A 20329-nucleotide genomic window follows, 5' to 3' on the forward strand; every position below is an offset into this window, starting at 1 on the left:
GAATCTAAGCAATAGGGGAGAGGCTATCATAAATGTTCTTCCCCTATAATGAGATTGATGGCTACCTTATATGCCATCATAGAGCCTTCATCCTGTAGTTTATGGAAACAGAAACAGAGACCCTCAGCTAAGCACTGATCTGATTTCGTGGAATCCAGTTGTAGAAAGAGAGGAGTAATGGGCAAAGGAGTCAAGACTATACTGGGGAAACCCATAGAAACAGCTGACCTGAACATTGGGAGCCCATTCCCCATAGAGTGATACTCTCTCAGCCCTACCCCAAATGATGTAACAGAGTTTGATGATCCCCCATAAAAGGCCTCACCCTTTCCATTGAGCAGAAGAGGGATGGGATGGGGGTTGTGGTGGGTATGGGAGAATGGGAGGGAGAGGGACCTGGGATTGATATATAAAATAAGATTGTTTCTAATTTAAATAAAAAAGGAAAAAGGGGGAAATAATGAAAAATAATACCTATAACACTTTATCAAATGGACTGGGGAAAGTTATTAATCTGTGAAGCACTTTCAATACAAGCATGAGGACCCAAGTTCAATCCCTAGCAACCACACAAAAATCCAAGGGTAGTGATGTGTGTTTGTAATCCCAGCACTGGGGAGTCAGAAGCAGGTAGATCTCAGGGTCTGCTGACTAGCCAAACAATTGGCAATCTCCAGGAAGAATAAGAGATTCTCTCCTCTCTCTCTCTCTCTCTCTCTCTCTCTCTCTCTCTCTCTCTCTCTCTCTCTCTCTCTCTCTCTCTCTCTCTCTCTCTCTTCCCCTCTCTCTGTCTTCCCCCCCTCTCTCATACACACACACACACACACACACACACACACACCAAGGTGGACAATGAAGAATGACACCTGAAAGTACCCTGAAGGACCAAGTAAGTTAGACATACTTGGTCCCATACACAAATGGACCAGCACTCACATGAACATGCACCTGCATGCATGAATACATACATCACAGAATATATCTGTACACACCTGAGTACACATACACATATCCACACAAAGAAATAAAAAATTAACTTGCTTCCTTATCCACAGCTCCTAGTTATCACAAAGCTTAAATTAAATAGAACACATGGCATTATGAAATGTTATCCAGTAGTTTAGCAATTGCTAACATCTGCATCAATAATGTGGACTAGCCGCAGAGATCATGAACATGTCACAGGCGCTCTCTGCAGCATGAGATGGCAGGCAAAGATGCCACTGAAAGAAAAACAAAGAGGGCCATTGTGAGTAGCACCAAAGCCAAGTTTCATTTGGACAAATTACTTACTAGTCTTCTCAAACTCCTCATCAAAATTTTACCCTGACAGAAGTCGAATCAGCTCTTGCAATTCAATATCTGACTGAAGACATGCAAATCATCAATCATCTTTTTATCCTGAGATTATAAAAAATATGTCCATCAGGACACTGCATGTCTGACCATTTTTCTAAGTTCCTAAAAACACAAAACTGAATTCTTGAGAAATACCTGTGACAAGAGAATATCCTACCTGCTTCCATCTCAAAAACTGGGTTCCTCCCTTCACTTAATTACCTGACTTGTAGATCAAACATCTAATTCTATTAATTTGTCCTTTTCCAGCAATAGGAAGACACACAGTATGCATTACAAACTCATACATTAGTTATTTGATGGTGGGGATGGGAATAAAGCTAAGAAAATATCCCAGATTTCACATCACAGATGTCTTTGCAAAAGATGCTATAGTGCTTGATGAATGACACACTACCGGAAGTTCAATTTCTCCTCTGCAATTGATTGATTTTTTTCTTTTAATAAATTTTTTCATTTATTTTACATACCAACCACAGTTTCTGTTCCCTCCTTACTTCCCATTCCTTGTCCCAACCTCCTGTCTACCTATCCCCATCCACTCTCCTCTGTTCAGAAAGGGGCAGACCTCCCATTGGAGTCAACAGAGTATGGCATTATCAAGTTGGAAAAGGACCAACCTCCTCACCCTGCATCAACACTGGATGAGGCATCCCAGCATAGGGAATAGTTTCAAAAAGCCAGCTCATCACCAAGGACAGGTCCTGATCCCACTGCTAGGAGTTCCACAAACAGACCAAGATACATAGATGTTACCCACATGCAGAAGGTCTAGGTCAGTCCCACACAAGCTCCCTAACTATCCATCTAGAGTCCTTGAACTCCTACTAGCTCACGTCAGCTGTTTCTGTGGGCTCCCCTTCATGATCTTAAGCCTCCTTGCTTGATTTTTTTCAAGTGAATTAATCCTTCATCTTATCTTCCAGTGGACCTACAAACACTTGTGTTTGCAGGATCAAGCCTTACAGGACCTGTGGGTATGATCAGCTCAGTGGACTGTGGTGCAGTTGGCACTTGCAGATCCGTTTAAAAGTAGCTCAGGTTCTTTCTGATCTCTTCAGAAACCATCAACAGGTCTCTCTCAGCAGGATTTCTCTCTCTTTTCCTTCCTCTCTACCAAGTTAGGCTCTTCCTTTCTCCAGCTACTTAAGTGGCCACCCAGGGAATAAGTCTTTGTTCCCCAATAGTTTCTCTATTGTGTGACCCTCCCATGGTACTGTAAATGGCCAGCAAGGGGCCGCTTATTAAACTGTCACCTGAGCCCTTCCCCTAGTCAACTCTGTAAAGTAGAAGGTGCTAGTGGCAGTGGGACACAATGGAGCTTGGAACCCACCAGCAGTTCACTAGACATCTGAGTGGGCCTGAGCTTTATTTCCTTCCCTGTGGAGTTACTGTAACTGCCTTAATCAAGATCAGCCCTGACAGGAACCCTTCTGCAATGAATGGTTGAGGTAAAGCGGGCTCTGTAACCACGCAAGTCTGTTACTTAAAACCTGGTAACAGGGAGGGGGGAATAATACAAAATCTGAGATCAAAAGGAAATGACAAGAAAAGTATAACTTGACTAAAAGGATTCTAAAAAAGCAAATAGTTTTCCCAACTCTGAATGCTTCCTCTTCTAGGGCTATTTAACCCTTTTGAGTAATTTTTTCTTGTTCCTTCTTTGTAAGTATTCTCATTTAAAAAAATATGAAAGAACTACTTATGACAAGGGACATGGTGCTAAAGATCTTTTCTTTAAATTTAAACTAAGGGAGGTGTGGCTTAGTAGTTCCTGTCTAAGAGGTACCAGGTCCTGGGTTCAGCCCCCAGTCCCAAGCACTGCAACCAGGAAAAGAAACAACAATAGCGACACAGCTGTTCAAATTAAACTAAGAAGCAGATGAAAAGTAAAATTCATTTATACTAGTGACAATATTAGACAAAATAAAACATTTAAAGGTAGCTTTTGGCCAATAACCATTATAAGTTGCAGGATCATGAAAATGAAGTCATAAATTAAACAAATTTTATATTCACGTTTAGCTAAAGCTGGCAATCAAATGCCTTACATTCTCTATTTCATGGCTGGCTCCAATGATTAAACAAGCACTCTTTAAATCAAGCCATCCAAATAGACATCATTTAAAAAGGAGAGGTAGGGTACTATTTCTGTGTGAAAACCAAATCAAACATAGTAAGAAAGCAAAAACAGCAAACCACCAGGCTAGAAAAGTATAGAAAGGAAAATTCAACCTCTGTGCAGAGAAGTGAGAAACCACTGATACTATTGAGAGATTCAAGAGCTTTATAACCCATGCTGTTATATGCAAAGTCACGGTTATCACTTGCCTTCAGAAGAATAGCAACAACAGTCCCCGGGCAACTGGATAATGTGCTGGCATAGAAGGGATCACATCGAGGGGAGAAAAATCAGAAGTTTGGAGGTATAGCTAGTGGCAGAGTACTTGCCTAGCACTCACCAGGCCCAGGATCCCACCCCAAGAACAAAAGGGGTGAGGGTAATCAAAATTTTCCCAACGCAAAGAGACTTCAGACAAACTCTACCTGTAGCACTGAAGAAATGGTAGGCTAAGCTGACTGATAAAATGTTCAGTCACTATCAATAGGTAGAGAAGATATTCAAGTCCTAAACCCACCCACAAATCTCTGATCAACGCTGCCCTTTGCCCTCATCATGTTTCTGGAGATTTGCCTCTACTTTGATGCCTGTTTTGTGTTTTGTGTACCTCAATTCATATAAAATCCGAGTCTTAATGCATGTAGACACCATCCACAGCTCTGTTGCCAACCTCCCTCTGTTCCTAAGTTTTAACAGTGATGAATGTTTCCCCAGACATTCTAAACTCCCACTCACTGTCCCTGGGTCCCAGCACTGAGTTTCATTCCCATGATAGCAGGTACATGGCTTCCCTTGAGAAATCTTTGGAAACCTTCTCAGGTAACTGCTCAGTGAACCCAGGGACACACTACACATGTAACAGAACCAATCACAATACATATACACCATCTTTCAGAGTTGTTGACACAACATGAAAACAGTGAGGACAGAAAATCCATTTAGAAACAGTAAAGGCCTGGGTTTTTATGAGACAGTCACTAAAAGCTGGGTTCTTGATGTTCTGACAGAGGGAGTCTGTGTGCGGATGCTGTGACTGCCCTGGAAGTAAGGAGCCACCACACATGAAGAAAGATGAGGTTTCTCTAAACTTCTGAATGCCACCTGGTACATGGTGCATGTGAGCAGCGGCACCCAGGCCAAAGGGACAGTCTACCTGTGGTCTAGACAGGTGGTCAGCTGAGTGCTGTCTCTTCAGGAAAGATATCTTGATTTCATCTTCAAGGGGGTTGACTCAGACTGTACAAATGCTTTTAAGGGTGATGGTAGCACCCCCACACCTCTACACCATGTTCTGAATGACTGACATAAGACACCTGGAAGCTTAAAGTATTGAGTTAAAGTGAAGTACAGAACCCAGATTTAACAGATAATAGGAAAATGTGGCTTCCAACACATGTAACACAGAACCAAATGCCATGCCTCTGTGAGCTCTGCCTCTATCCTCGTGGGGAACCCTAGAAGTATTCTCTTCATTCACCACTGTACCCTTAGTAGGAATACTTTTCTTCCTTGCATTCATTTCCCTAAAGAGTAAAAATGTATAAAAAGGTCAAGAGGAAAATTATGCACTACTATTATAATTTTTCCAACTAACTACTGGGTATTCCCAATAGATCTCTATACTGCATGTGCCATTAAAACATAAACACTCGCCGGGCATTGGTGGCACACGCCTTTAATCCCAGCACTCTGGAGTCAGAGGCCAGTGAGCTTGAGGCCTGTTTGGTCTACAGAGCAAGTTCCAGGACAGCCTCCAAAACAATACAGAGAAACCCTGTCTGGGAAAAAAACAAACACTGACCAACTCAACTCCACAGTGCTACCTGTCAATTTCTAAGAATCAGTTCTTGAATAAATAAGATTCCACATGTCCTAAGACACATCATATTCTGATATATTAAAGCTTAGAACACTTTCTGTGTTGATGACATCATAGACATGCTGACATACAAAGCAGTGACCCAAAGTCCAGCACAATATGGCTCAGTGTTCTAGAGAAGACAGCACTCCATTCAATCCATGACTTAAAACAGATTTAACAATCAATTGCTGGGTTTATAGGAATACAGTTTTGTAATTAGATATCTGCCTCCTTCTTCAAATGCCAGCATCCTTGAGTCTAATGATTAAAGACCTGATGAATCCCACAGTGCTTATTTCATCCCATTTCCATCTGATCTAAAATGATAATATCTGAAAATGTTCTTTGAAATGCTGTGTCATCTTAAGACAGTAGTCATGTCAGAAGCAGTGTTAGTTTTCATTTATCTGCATACAAATGGAATTATCTTTCCATCCCATGAAGACAACCCATTGAAAAGTAATCATCTAATTTTAGGAATGACATTTAGATAAGATCTTGCGATTGGAAGGAAATTGCAAGGTTGTTCACCAACCTCACTCACAAACCTCAGGGCTCCCTGAGCTACTATATTTGAACTTTGGGCTGGGTGTCACTAAATCACTTTGAGTTTTATAAATGAAAATAAGAAATACTAGCTGTTCCTTCTAAGAACCAAGAAGAGCCCTCTGTAGCTTGCTCATTTTGGTATTGTGGACCTACAGCTTGGTTTGGTGTAGGACTCAAGCTCACCACACTACATACTAAGAGGACCATCATTAGCATGTATGTTTTGTAAACAGGTACCATAATGTTTCTATGTTAATGCAGTTTCAGAACTTTTAGGCTAATAGAAATGTATCTGGGCTGTGAAACCCAAAGGTCACAATTAAAATTAAGTTTGGATTGGAGTTTTTGAAGAATTACAAAATATTCAGAACTCTTTAAAGCATTCTGTGGCCATAAAAATATTCAGAGAGGCTTTGGGGAAATTTCCCAATTTCTTTGAAAAGAATGATAGACTTTTTCAACACAAGCAACTAAAAAGGTGAACTCTGCAGGAGAGTGGATAAGGGCAAATGAAATGACTCAACTCAGTGAGAAACAAAGATGAAAAACTTCCACTTTAATTTCCAGGTATCTAAGTGTACTGGATAGTTTTAGGTCAATTTGACACAAAATAGAGTCATCAGAGAGGAGGGAGACTCAATTGAGAAAATGCTTCCTTAAGACTGGGCTACAGGCAAGCCTATAAGGCATTTTCTTAACTAATGGTTGGTGAAGGATGGCCTCAACCATTGTGGGTGATGCCATCCCTAGACTGGTGGTCTTGGGTTCTATAAGAAAACAAACTGAGCAAGCCATGGGGAACAAGCCAGTAAGCAGCTCCCCTCCATGGCCTCTACATCAACTCCTGCCTCCAGGTTCCTGACCTGCTTGAGTTCCTGTGTAGACTTCCTGTGATGCTAACCTGTGATTGGAGGAATAAACTAAATAAACACTTTTCCTCCCCAAATTGCTTTGGTCATGGTGTCTCATCACAGCAATAACAACCCTAAATAAGACACCATGCTAAGTATATTCTAATATCTAGAAAGCTAACCTTGAATCACCCTCCCCCCATTCAATACTCAGAGCAAAAAGAAAGTCACGTGTGTTTGCAACATTTCAATTTACATATTTTAGTTCATCCCCCAAAGTTAAGAAACTTGAAAATATTCCAATATAAAATATTTAAAGAAATATTTTAACTCCTGAGGGTCAATGATACACTGTCTCCTACTAAACACTTATTGCAGATGCAACCCTTTATGTATTTCATTAGCTCTATATTTAGAGTATCGCATGAGGGTATTCAACACCATCATTACAAGCAACCAAACCTAAAAACTAGAAAGGCTACAAATCAAGTCTGGGTGTAGCCAGGTGGAAAAGCTGTGGGTTGGGGACTGAAGGATGAGGAAGGACTGGGGTTCATTTCAAAGGGTCTACCCAGCTTAGAAAGGCAGCACCTGAGCACCTAGGAAATTACAATCTTAGGTTGAAAACATATATCACATGGGAGTCTCGCTTCTTCCCAAAGTGTGAAGGGTTTCATTTTAAGATCAAGGTTACTTCCCAAGAACCTAGGAAAAACTGTTGGCATCTCATGTAATCAAAGAAAACAACTTCTCAGTGTGTCCCCTACAAGTTCCCTAAGGCTACCACTGTAGCAGCCCATGGAAATATCCCCAGAACTGACCAATATACATAGTATCCTAGGGTTCTTAAAGAGTCTTAATTTAGGGATACTTTTTAATTTTATATTTTTTTAAAAAATCTAAATTCAAGATACATTTCCTGATGGCAGAAGTAATAATTTATGGAGGAATTTAAGTACAGAATAAAAATTAAAAATTTTGCTCATTAAGCCACAAAACAGATAATTAGAAATAAAATGTAAGATACTGTAAGTTATCTAAAAAATTGGGCCTGATTTTTTTCTTTACTCAAGATGGTGGGATTTGAATTATATGACCTTTAAAAAATGTAAAATTTGTTTTTTTCTACTCGGCTGTTCTCCTGCACAGGAGGCAGCCACAGCCTCCAGCCGTAATGACATGATCCTGAAGCCCACATCCACAAATTTTGGCAGCGGCGAGTGGACACTTGGTTCAACCAGCCGGCACACAAGATCTGCATACCCAAGGCCCTGCAGGCGAAAGCACGCCACATTGCCCCTCGCCCCGTGTTGGTTCCCATCAGGCCGAAGGTGAGGTACCCTACAGTGAGATACCACACCAAGGTCCCAGGCTGGCAGGGGCTTCAGCCTGGAAGAACTCAGGGTGGCTGGTATCCATAAAAAAGTGGCTCACACCTTCGGCATCTCTGTGGACCCAAGAGGCGAAACAAATCTACTGAATCACTACAGGCCAATGTGCGGCACCTGAAGGAGTACCGCTCCAAAGCTCATCCTTTTCCCCAGGAAGCCATCTGCTCCAAAGAAGGGAGATAGTTCTGCTGAAGAACTTAAACCGGTCACCCAGAGAATGGGACCTGTGATGCCATTATCTACAAAAAGGGAAAAGCAAGAGTTATCACAGAAGAAGAGAAGAACTTCAAGGCTTTCTCCAGTCTTTGCATGGCCCGGGCCAAAGCCCAACTCTTTGGCATCCAAGCAAAAAGGGCAAAGGAAGCTGCAGAGCAAGATGTTGAAAAGAAAAAGTGATGTGCTGTTGGGGTATCACAGTAAAATTTTCCATAAACTGTAAAACAATGTGAAGCAGATGGTAGGATTGGCTTTCATCACAAGACAAAAAGTACACATTCTTGTGAAAAGAATGCAGTGTAAAGGCCAGTGGGTCTGTTCTAGCTTCATTTCTGTTACTATGATTAAAACAAATAAATGAACCTGACAAAAAGCAACTTCTGGGAGAAAGGTTTATTTTATCTCACAATTCCAGGTTACAGACCATTAGTGTGGAGAAGTAGAGGCATCAAGAACTTGAAGCAGGAGTCACATCCATAGAGTCAAGACAGAGAGAAATGAGGGCATCTTCCCAATTTTCTTGCTTGTGAGTAGTTCTTTTCCTCAACTCTTACACAGTTCAAGACTATCTGTCTAAGGAATGGTACTACCCACAGTGGGCTGGGGCTTCCCACATCCAGTAACTTAATTAAGATAATCTTCCACATGTCCATTGTTCAACCAATTGAGAAACCCTAATGCAGACTCTCTCCCGAAGTTATTCTGGGTTGTGTCAGGTTGGCAATGCTAATCATCATATCACCCTAGTATAAAGTATCTATCCTTTGAGAGGGCGGACAGGCTGTGGGACATTAACGGTAGAAACAGAAAACTTTTATTTCTACAAATATCACACAGTTTGCCTAGGTCTCCTTAAAAAAAAGAAAAAGCTTGTTAAGTCTTTTCACTTTGGGGTACTTTACTCCTAACTAAGTAAGAGAACATCACACCAAATTGTCCAGGAGGCTGGATGACTCAAGTTCTACCTACCAAGTTAAGCAAAGTTCTTCTGCACCCTAGTTCTGAAGATCTGAGGCAAATATTCCACTGTGGATATGGTTCAATTGATGGACTGCTTGCCTACTGTCTTAGAGTTTCTGTTGCTTCTATAAGACCATGGCCAAAAGCAACTTGGGTTTATTTGGAAAAGTGTTTATTTGACCTATATATCCTGGTTACAGTCCATTGAGGAGAAGCTAAGGTGGGGAAGTAATTTGGAGGCAGAAGCCTTGGAGGAGGGCTACTTATTGCCTGGCTCAGCCTGCATTCTTACACAACTCAGGACCATGTAATCCAAGGTAGCACCACCCAGGGAGAGATGTGTCCTCCAACATCTGTCAAGAAAATGCCTGACAAACTTGTTTACTTGACCATCTAATGGAGGCATTGTCTCTCTTCCTTTTTTCTCAGTATACCCCAACTAGTGTCAAGTTGACAAAGAAATCGAACCAGAACATCTAATGTGCATGAAGTCTTAGGTCTGATTCCCCAGCATGGAATAAAACAGGCAAACGTCTATAACTTTAGCATTAGAGAAGTAGAGACAGGAGGATCACAAGTTCAAGGTCAGCCTGGAATATGTGCTATACTGAATCAAAAAATATAACATCTACATCCAAAATCCAGCTTGACTGGCAAGGCATTTACCTACATCCTTGTCTGCAACCCACATTATAATGGCTGGCAGAGTCACAATGAAGCTTGAGTTTGCTCAATATCCCATCAACTCACATTTAAAAATATGTGTTACTCCTAAGGAACACTTCAATGAATTATATCTAAGTTTTTAAAGTATGCAAAGGTTAATCTGGGAACAGAAGGTCTAATCACCATTATTCTTGGCTGACACATGATTATTTTTAAGTTCTAGCTATGTGATAGTACAGAACACATTGATTAGAAACCCACCCAGAATGGGACTGGAGAGATGGCTCCAAGGTTGAGAGCACTGACTGTTCTTCCAGAGGATCCAGGTTCAATTCCCAGCATCCACATGGCAGCTAACAAGTTCCAGGGGATCTGGCACCCTCACACGAGCATACATGCAGGCAAAACACCAATGCACATAAAATAAAAATAAATAAAATTTAAAAAAGAAATCTACTCATAATAAATGCAATATCCAGTTCAGCCAGGACTAGGGAAATGGCCCCTTGGATAACAGTGCTTGATGTACAAATGTGAGACCCCAACTATCAGCACCCACATAAAAAGCCGAGCTCAATGCCCAGTGTGTCTGTAACCCCAGCACTGTAAATGCAGGAACATGAAGATTATTTGGGCTGGATAGCTGCCAGCTAAGTGCCTGGTTCAGAGAGACCTCCTCTCAAGAGAGTAAGTCAGAGAATAATAGAATAGGAAATCTCTGACCTTAACACAGGCACACACACACACACACACACACACACACACACACAGAGAGAGAGAGAGAGAGAGAGAGAGAGAGAGAGAGAGAGAGAGAGAGCACATCAAAAATGAGCAGCAGAAATGTACTGAATAATAAGAAGCTAGAAGCTACCTAGAACTGTCATTACATCATAAAAATTTCTTCATTGCTCAAAAATAAAAAGGTTTGCTCAAACAAATGAAGTTTGCACAAGGAAAAAAATTAAGAAGGAAATAGTACCCTCTGGATCTGTATAAACAGCCCAAGTTTGCACAGTATAATTAAACACCTTTTAGGTTTTAAAATGGATTGGAGCACTGACACAAACACAAAGTCACATACCCACTGGAGTACAGGAATGACTAGCTTCTTCCAACTTCATTCTCCTTTCCTATAGGATCCCTGGCTTTCTCTGTCTATATCCTTTCCCTCTGTGATAGGTTAAGCTACACATCCCCCATCCTGTGGAAGATGAGGTGTACAAGAATGCTGAAGTGCATCCAACACAACATTTTGTCATGCCAGCACCCAAAGCCTCCCTATGTTCACATTGCCTCATACAGACTACAGAAGTCACTGTATGGAATTCATTCATTTTTAAGCAAGCTAGAGAACAGTAGGATATCTATGGCTGCTAGTGAGGGGATTTCATCTTTGGAGACACCTAATCGGGAAAATCAGCCAGTTTCACATTCATAGTCCAGAAATGCTAAATGAGTGTCCAACACACCCTCGTTCATGATGGAGAAAATGGTCTTCACAATATCTCCTTTCAACAGCCAAAGTGGAGTGAGATTGGGTGGGAGTGGGAATGGCTTGAAAGAATATGACTCCATAGCCACAAAGACATTGTCATTAATTAGTTCAAGCCTCCTTGTATAAGCCTGTCCATGAATTCTAATTCCATACACAACTATCGCTATCAGAGAACGTGAAAAAGCATATTCTGTTTCTATACACCTCTGCTTTACTCTATTTCAAAGTCTTAGCTAGCGTTTATGAAACAAAATATAAGAAGACACATTTATATTAAGAACTCACGCCCATCCCATGAATGCTAAGACTGGGTTCTCTACCACAAATCCAAACACATGTAGCCAACATGAACTGTATTTGGTAATGAAGTTCTAAAATGTACTTGTTCATTTTCCCCATACTCCTTCAGCAAAACATTTAGCTGGCCTTAAAAAATCAAACAAGGAAAAACATACATTAAAATGACAAAACCTCTATAGTTCTTTGATATTTTGATATACAGCTACTTAGAGATTAGGCAATTCGGTCAACTACATAAAACATCTTGCCATCCTCGCACATCATGCTAAAATTATACTCTTAAAATGACAAGGGAAATCAAATGTACTCCACTATTTAAGGAGCCATAATTTAAGGACTATGATTTAAAATCTAACCATGTCTCAATGTCCAAGTATCTTCTATTAAGCACTGTCAGAGACAGGTTTAACCCTGAACTTGGTAAACAGATAACCTCACTTTTTAAACAAGCCATTTCTGAGCTGAACCAGTATCCCAATTGGTAAAGTGTTTGACTTTTAATCCAGAAGACCTAAGTTCAAGTCCCAGAAGACACATAAAAGAGACCCAAGTGTTAGCTCCTGTCTGTAATCCCAGCACCAGGCAGACAGAGTCAAAAAGAGCAGCCGGCTGCTGGCCAAGTGAAATTAATGAGTTCCAGGACTGTGAGAAACCTTTCCTCAAAACAAGACAGTTGGTGTCTGAGGTCTCCATGTGCACACGCCACACACCTACACATGCAACAGCACACATATATGTATCTATACTTGTACTACCATACATACAGATGCCCACACATTCAACAGCACCCATATACACACCCACATACACATGCCCACATATGTACCAGCACACATATACACATCCAGAAAAATTAAACACTGAGTGTTACTGGACTGTACTTCTGTCAATTCCTTAATAACATTTTGAATTAAGAAAGTATCTATTCATGATAGGTTAAATATCAAATGAAAATATTTAAAATCTATTAACAGTTTTTAAACACAACACATTTTTTTAAGTTTCTTCTCTTTTTTAAAAAAACGCTTCTGTGTGAGAGGTGTGTATGTGTGTGCATTATGGTAACAGTCAAAGTACTGTTGGAGTTCATTCTCTCTGGCCACCTTGTGGAATTCAGGGATTGAATGAGGAACAAACTTAGATCAGTAGGTTTGTGTTCAAGGGTGTTTACAGATGGAGTCATCTCAACAGCCCACCAACATACTATCATTACTCACATCACTTCACAACAGATCAAGAGACTACATCCTAACTGAAAGTTGCCTCTTGGATCAACCTCTGCCAATTCATGCTTATAATTAGAAATGAATACAATGTGACCTACAACATCTCTTCCAACTCCATTTTAGATGGCAGCCCTAGAAATTAAATATGGCCTCAATGCCATAAAACTTCTCCGCTAATCACGTCTTTGCTACTTGGTGAAGTAGCAGCCCAGACATTTTTAAATGACTCTTAGAAGTGGGAATAAGATGGTCCTAGGACACCATTATCTCAGACAGGTCCCTTCTGGTGTTGCTTCCCGAGTTCTAGGATGTGTAAAGAGTGCTTTCTCGTGTAAACAGAATTTCTGCTCACACTGTGTGATGTTCTCAAAGATAGCAATCTATTTTGAGACATAATTACTGCCCCCTATCAGTAATAAATATGTGAGCCACTAACAATGACTATGCCACTAACAATGTGTCAAAGTGCAGATGACCTTGAGACCTACAGCAACAAAACACAAACACCTTGGTTCAGGAAGAACCATCTTTAAACTCCAGGAATCAGTGAAAGGGGACATATGCAGTAATCAACAGGAACCCAGGAGGGGGTTCCAACTATGACCAGCAGGTTCCCCACAGAACTACAGAACCACTGCTAAGTACCGCATGGCAACCCATCCCATTCCCTACTCTAATGTTAATATGATGTTTTCACTACATTCCTAACTTCATCTACTCATAACCACAGGGAGCCCTTCCTGCCCACACCTATAGCCTGGTTGGAAAGGATTCCCTCAGCACCCACTCTGGACCTTGTTCAGTCCTTTACCTCCCTTCATCCTTAAGATAAACTTCACCCATCTGGTAAATTTGGGAATGAGTGGGTGTAGCTCAGCTCTGCTGTTTCTTCCTCTTGGGAGTGAGCACATTGGCCAGGGAGAACAGGTCGCATCATCAGGAAAAACATAGTATTACTGCCTAGCTTTGTTCTTTTCAGGTTCTTCAGCACTTATGGAGGAAGTTCTAATGCTGTTGACATGTCCTATCTAAAGACTGCACAACCAAGTCTCCAGTTTCTTTGCATTCATGGTAGTGATGCTGGTCGTCAGAATGGTGGCTATATCCTTAAATATGCAAATGAGGCAAGCATTACATTCCCACTTGTATCCCCAGGGAGATCCAGTTTTAACAGATGAGCATCCTTCCCACCTTCCTCCTATTTAACAGGACCTTGACGCTCTGTGGTACAAGTTCCTTCCCCACAGCTATGTGCCTCAAGGGAAGCCACTACCTCATTCCCAGTTGCACCTGATATTTTTACTTTGCTAACAATTATTTTAGTAATGGGCATTTGACCAAAGTCTGGTTAATGAGACATAAACAGAAGTCTCCTAGGGAAAGAGGTTTTAGGAAAAATTGTTCCTCTAGAAAAAGAAAGAAAGAAAGGGAGGAAGGAAGAGAGAAAGAAAGAGTCTTTCTACTTCTTCTAGACAGGGTATCTGAATGGAATCGCCTTCTTGCTACTCATCACTAGATAGACTGCATCAAGAACACAGGAATGAGCCACTAGGACCAGCCCATTGTGGGTCACCATTACTTCTGGAACTATGACAACAAAATGCCAGGCAGGCATGATGGTACACATAACCCCAACACATGACAGGCTGAGTCAGAAGACCTGCCAGTTTAAGGTCACCTCTGACTAATCTACTTAGCCTTATCTCCAAGAAGAAGAAGGAGGAGGAGGAGGAGGAGGAAGAGGAGGAGGAGGAGGAGGAGGAGAAAGTGACAAAAATAAAACATCTTTAGGTTTTTCCCCCAAGGTAATTCTAAAGTGAAGAAGGAAGTTCATACCCCACCTACAGCAAAAGCCAAAGCAAAGGCTCTGAAAAGGCAGGTGATGACCAGGCAACCATAACCACAAAAAGTGAAGTCAGTCATCTCCTTTTACAGGCCCCAGACACCACACCCTAGAAAACCACTACCCTGAGGAGGCACACACTTGACCATCAGCTCTTCTAACTACCAAGGTACCAGAAAAGACATAAGACAATGCAGTTGTGCTCAGTGTGGATGTCAAGGCCAACGTACAAGATCAAAAAGGCTGGAAAGAAGTGCTGAAACATCAGTGGGACCAAAGTCAATGCCCTGATCAATGGAGAGAACAAGACATGTCTCATGCTGCCTCCTAGTTATGATGCTCCAGACACTGACAAAAAACCTAGATCCTAGCCGGGCGGTGGTGGCGCACGCCTTTAATCCCAGCACTCAGGAGGCAGAGGTAGGCGGATCTCTGTGAGTTCGAGGCTGGGCTGGACCGATAGCCTCCAAAACAATACAGAGAAACCCCGTCTCGTAAAAACCAAAAAAAAAAAAAACTAGATCCTCCTGACTAACATCAAACATACAAATTTGTAATGTATGTTATACACATATATACACATCAACATACATATAAACCTATCTATATATACACACAGTATAAGACATGCATAAAAAGGAGTCTCTCACTTGTAGCCAAAAGCATCCCTGAGATCCAGCCCTCAGAGCTGTAAAATGCCATATTCAGTCTCAGGTCTAATGACTCCCCCAACTTATTCCCTTGATTGATAAAAATTCATTCCTTTGGGTCTCATAAGGAACACCAGGAACCCAAACCAAAGCCTGCAGTGAAGAGGAAGTAGTGGCTTTGTGACGTGTCCTCTCTAAACACTGAGCATGCATGGCATAACTTAATACCATAATCCATCAATTAACTAAGAAACTCCAGCATTCAAAGACCAAATTCCCCACAGCAGATGCCTCCAAAAGAAGGCCAGATTTCACTCAAGTTTAAGAGAAAATTTTTTTAAATATTTGAGGCTTTGATCCATAGAATCCTCCCTGCAGCTTCCACAGCCTATATCTCCTCTGCTATAAAATCAAGTTACTCTGAGAAGCTAATGTCAGTATCAAAGATAATACACACAAGTCATATAATTATCATGTGCCCAGCAGGTGCCCAGTAAATAATAAAACATCACAGCTAATACTGTCCCTCAGTGGAAGTGCAAAAGCACCAGGAAAGCATCATGAAAATATCTGAGCGACTTTATTTGAATCCTATGATCATAATCAATAAGCCACAACTTCTACTCAGTGAGGATCCCTCTTAATGCTTACCTACCATGAAAATGAAAAATAACCCTTTAAAAATCTACAGCCGTATTTATTGTCTCAGAAATGACAGGGAATTGTTCAACTCTATTGATGTTTCCTGGATGGAAGTGAGAAGATGAAAAATGGATGTGCACCCAACAGCATCCAGCTGACTCTAAACAGCTTAGAAATGTTAATGGGATGGCCACCCTGCATATCAAGGTAAATTTTTTCAGCCACGGAGTTATTAGTCACTAAATGATTTTAAATTCTACTATTAATCCTCCTGTCTCCATTAACTATCATTTCACATTCAGAATGGCATAGCAATAAACTCTTTAAGCAAAACAAATACAGCAGAGCCTGTGTTTGCAGAGCACAAATCCAAGGTACAAATCCCTGCGCTTGTGTGCATGTGTATGCTCCCCCACCACCCACATCCTCAGGGTGGACTCTTACAGGGAGTGCAGGAAGATGGTGCCACTTGTTGTTGCTACTCTTTAATCATGGGGCACAATTACTGCACTCTGTGCTCAGGAGGACTGCAGGAAGTCACCATTACAACATTTACTCTTACTCTATATCCACCAATTCAGGCTGACATAAGCTTCAGCTGCTATACAGCCACAGTTCCATATCAGGCTGACCAATGCTCAGAATAAAGCCCTTAGTAACTCTGCCTAAGCAGTCGAGATGAGATTTCCCCCAATACCCCATTGGTCACTAGAGCTGTTGTAGTGAATATTTCGGTTGTTATTTGACAATATACCTAATATAAAGAAAAGAGAGCCTTCCTCCACAGCAGAGAAGGCACCGAGATGAGTATGGCTTACAGCTGTGGCAGCTACCGCATGAGGTGGCTGGTTGTCTATCCTGTGAATAGACAGGTAGCAGAGAGATCAGGATGGAACTTGGACCAGACCAAAAAGATCTACTTCTAGCTAGACTCCATATCCTAAAGGTTGAACATCCTCCAGAGGCAGTGCCAGTTGGGTCACATGAGCCTGTGGGAGATAGTTCACATTCTGATAATAGCGGGCACATTCACAATCTTAAATAAAATGTCTGCCAGACTCAAACATTAAAAAGACAAATAGAAGGGCTGGAGAGGTGATCGGGTAGTTAATGGCACACACTGTTTTGGGGCACCTCCAGCCTCTGCCCTCAGAGATACATACACATAATTTTTAAAGAAAAGACACATATATCAACAAATTAGGCACATAGAAAGACTGCATCCTGAGTCTCTGCCCAGGAAAGGTCACATTATAACGTCACCAGGAAGTGTCATCATACAAAACGGGACTGAGTAAAACAGTGTTCACATAAGATTTCATTGGAAGGAGAATTAGTCAGCACCCACTGGGAGCTGTGAATGACAGGAGAGCCAAAGACACTTCTCTTCTGGGTATTCCTCCTCTACCCAGGATGCTCAATGCCCTGGTATTAAAGGTCATCATGGGGAAGCCTCCTGAAATGAGTGAGCTCTTCCGGAAGGAGTCTGAACAACTTATCCTTCTGTTCTCTGTAAGAGCTCTGCTTTCTACTAGACAGTAAATACTGTACTATTAGTTGTGGTGAGGGCCTGGAAAGATTTGAGAGGTAGCCCTTCATTTTCATAAACATTTACTTAATACCTACTGTATATGTGATACACTCATTCGGTGTTGTATCAGGCCCTACAATAAATGATTTGAATAAAGTGGAATGACAACCTAGTGAGTCACACTGGTACCAACAAATATTTCTGTACCTCAGACCTGCATCCAAAACTCCTACACAGTCCTCAACAGGGGCTCACTTTCTATTCCAAGCAATCTGCTTGTGACTTATAAGCTTGGGGAAAATAAGTGTAGTCTTTGGGTTTGAGCTAAGCTTTGAGTATTCATTTTCCAAATCTGAAATACAGAATATTTATTTATTTATTTATTTATTTATTTATTCATTGTAGTGTATGTACATGTGCACACACATGCCACAATACACACATGGAGGTCAGAGGACAACTTTTTGGTTCTCTCCCATGATGCTGGTCCCAGGAATTAAACTTAGGTTTCCTGGCTTGTAGATAAGTGTCCTCACACGGTGTAGCATCCTCTCATTCCTATTTGGATTTTTAATGAAAGTTATCTGAAAATGATTTACAGTTGCAGTCTTTTTAAAGATGCGAAGAGCCATGAGAAATGCTCCCTGTTTATCTAATCTTTTAATTTCTTATTTTATTTGTACAGTTAGGTTTCTGTCACTGTCATAAAACACCATGAATAAAAGCAGCTTGGAAAGGCAGGTTTTATTTCAGCTCACAGCTCTCAGGAAGTCAGGGCAGGAACTCAAGGCAGAAACTGAAGCAGAAGCCACAGAAGAGTGCTGCTTATGGGCTAAGCTCTCTCATCAATCAGCTAAATCTTTACTGTCTTGCCTATAGGTCAATCTTGCGGAAGCATTTTCTCACCTGAGATTCCTATTTCCACATAGCTAACTTGTGTTAAGTTGATAATAAACTAGGCAGGACAGTGGTACTCACTTGTCCCAGTCATTGATTTCTTGGCTGGCTCCTGATGTTTTTAACAAATACATACAAAACCCTAAACATTTTTTACTAGTATATGTCTCATACTGCTTTACTTACTACAACTTTATATTTGATTTTAATATGTTAACAGAGGTAGCCAAATCCAATACACTCCTTTTTGCAATTTATTTTTGCTTTCTTGTGAATTTATTCTTGCAGATGAATGTTAAATATAAAAATCTTCATTGAATATATTTGCAAAGTGCTTGGCATGAGATGTCTCATGGAGAAGGCATCTCAGGGCGCGGATATATCTAGAAGTTTGAACAGGCCTTGCAAGGTTTGATAACTGCAGAGCCGAGAAAGAAGAGAAGGTACAGAAGGTGGTCCTTGCCCAGACATCAGCTGGGGGAGGGGTCCTTTGTGGTTGTGGTTCATTCTACTATGAGGGAACTTGCAGGTTCACTTTGGCATCCATTGTGTTCTCATTTGGTACAAACATTGGGCCAGGAGAATAGGGCAAAATAGCCTTGGATCTACCTCTCCTCTGTCCCTTCCCCAATCACTTTAGGCCAGGAAGAAAATCTGTAGCCTTGTCAGGAACTGAGTGAAGCACTGCTTTCTCATGAGAGCTGGAAGCGAGGAGGCAGCTCCTGCCACTCCACCACAGTGCCTGAGATCTAGCTGGTCCCCTGGGCACAGTAGTAGTTACCCCCGAACCTTTCTGGTGACATGGGATAGCAGCTCAGTCACCCAACATGGATATATTTGTTTTTACTATCTTCTCGACCCTTCCCACCCTCTTTCCTTAACTTGGTTTTAGATCCCAGAATTTGCCTAGGCATTAGTAATTCCATCTGGAGAAGCCCTTTAGTCCAGGCACAATTTCCTTCTCTGGAAATTCCCTCTAGGACCCAGACATAGACCTGGACCTGGATCTGGACCTAAGACAGAAGCTAGTACCAGGGACTGGGGTATTGCTATCATAGGCCTGACCATGCTTTTGTTTGAAGGAATCGACTTTGGGATTGTGGATTAGAAAAGCAGTTGAATGCTTTATGTGCTGCTTAATGGGACATCTGAATAGAAACATGGAAGACAGTGTGACTTGAATGGTGGGTGCCTGGATCAAGAGGTTTCAGAGAAGAATGTTAGTATGTGGCCTAGAGACCAGTCTTGTGATATTTTGGTGAAGAATGCAGCTGCCATTATCCAAAAAGTCTGCCTTACCTTAAAGAGAAGAGTTTCGGATTCATTCTGTTGGCAGAGAAAAATCTCAAAACAGCCTAGTATAGACTGTTATATGGTTATTAGTGGCAACTCTAATGAACTTTTATAATGAAAAGGAGCAAAATGAGCTGAGGGGAGCTGCTAACAGGGAGTTGAGTCAGCACACGAGAAAAAAGTGTATTGTAGTCAACAAAGCTGAAAGGAGTTGGAGATCTGAAGAGCATTTTGACATCAGACATATAGATGCAGAGTTTGGAGTTTGCCCAGCTGGTTTTCAGTCTTGCTTTGGTCTAGTATTTCCTCACTATGCTCCCCTCCCTACATTTTTGAATGGTCATTATATGTAAGAACTATGTAATCAGGTTTTTTATTTTGAGATTGCATGAATCTCAGAAGAGACTTTGAACTTTGGACTTTAAAACATTGAGACTGAGATAGACTGTGGCAACTTTTGAAGTTGGAACTAAGTAT

The 20329-nt window shown here is 41.3% G+C and overlaps 1 protein-coding gene and 1 pseudogene across 11 annotated transcripts in view; one reads left to right on the plus strand and one right to left on the minus strand.

The window, feature by feature from the left end:
* Ryr2 (ryanodine receptor 2) overlaps nt 1-20329 on the minus strand; it is a 575348-nt gene that overhangs the window by 404188 nt on the left and 150831 nt on the right. The window lies entirely within an intron of this gene.
* Nucleotides 860-9139, plus strand: LOC106021262 (annotated as a pseudogene).

This window comes from Mesocricetus auratus, unplaced genomic scaffold (genome assembly GCF_017639785.1).
Source record: "Mesocricetus auratus isolate SY011 unplaced genomic scaffold, BCM_Maur_2.0 Super-Scaffold_100013, whole genome shotgun sequence".
NCBI classification, from domain to species: Eukaryota; Metazoa; Chordata; class Mammalia; order Rodentia; family Cricetidae; genus Mesocricetus; species Mesocricetus auratus.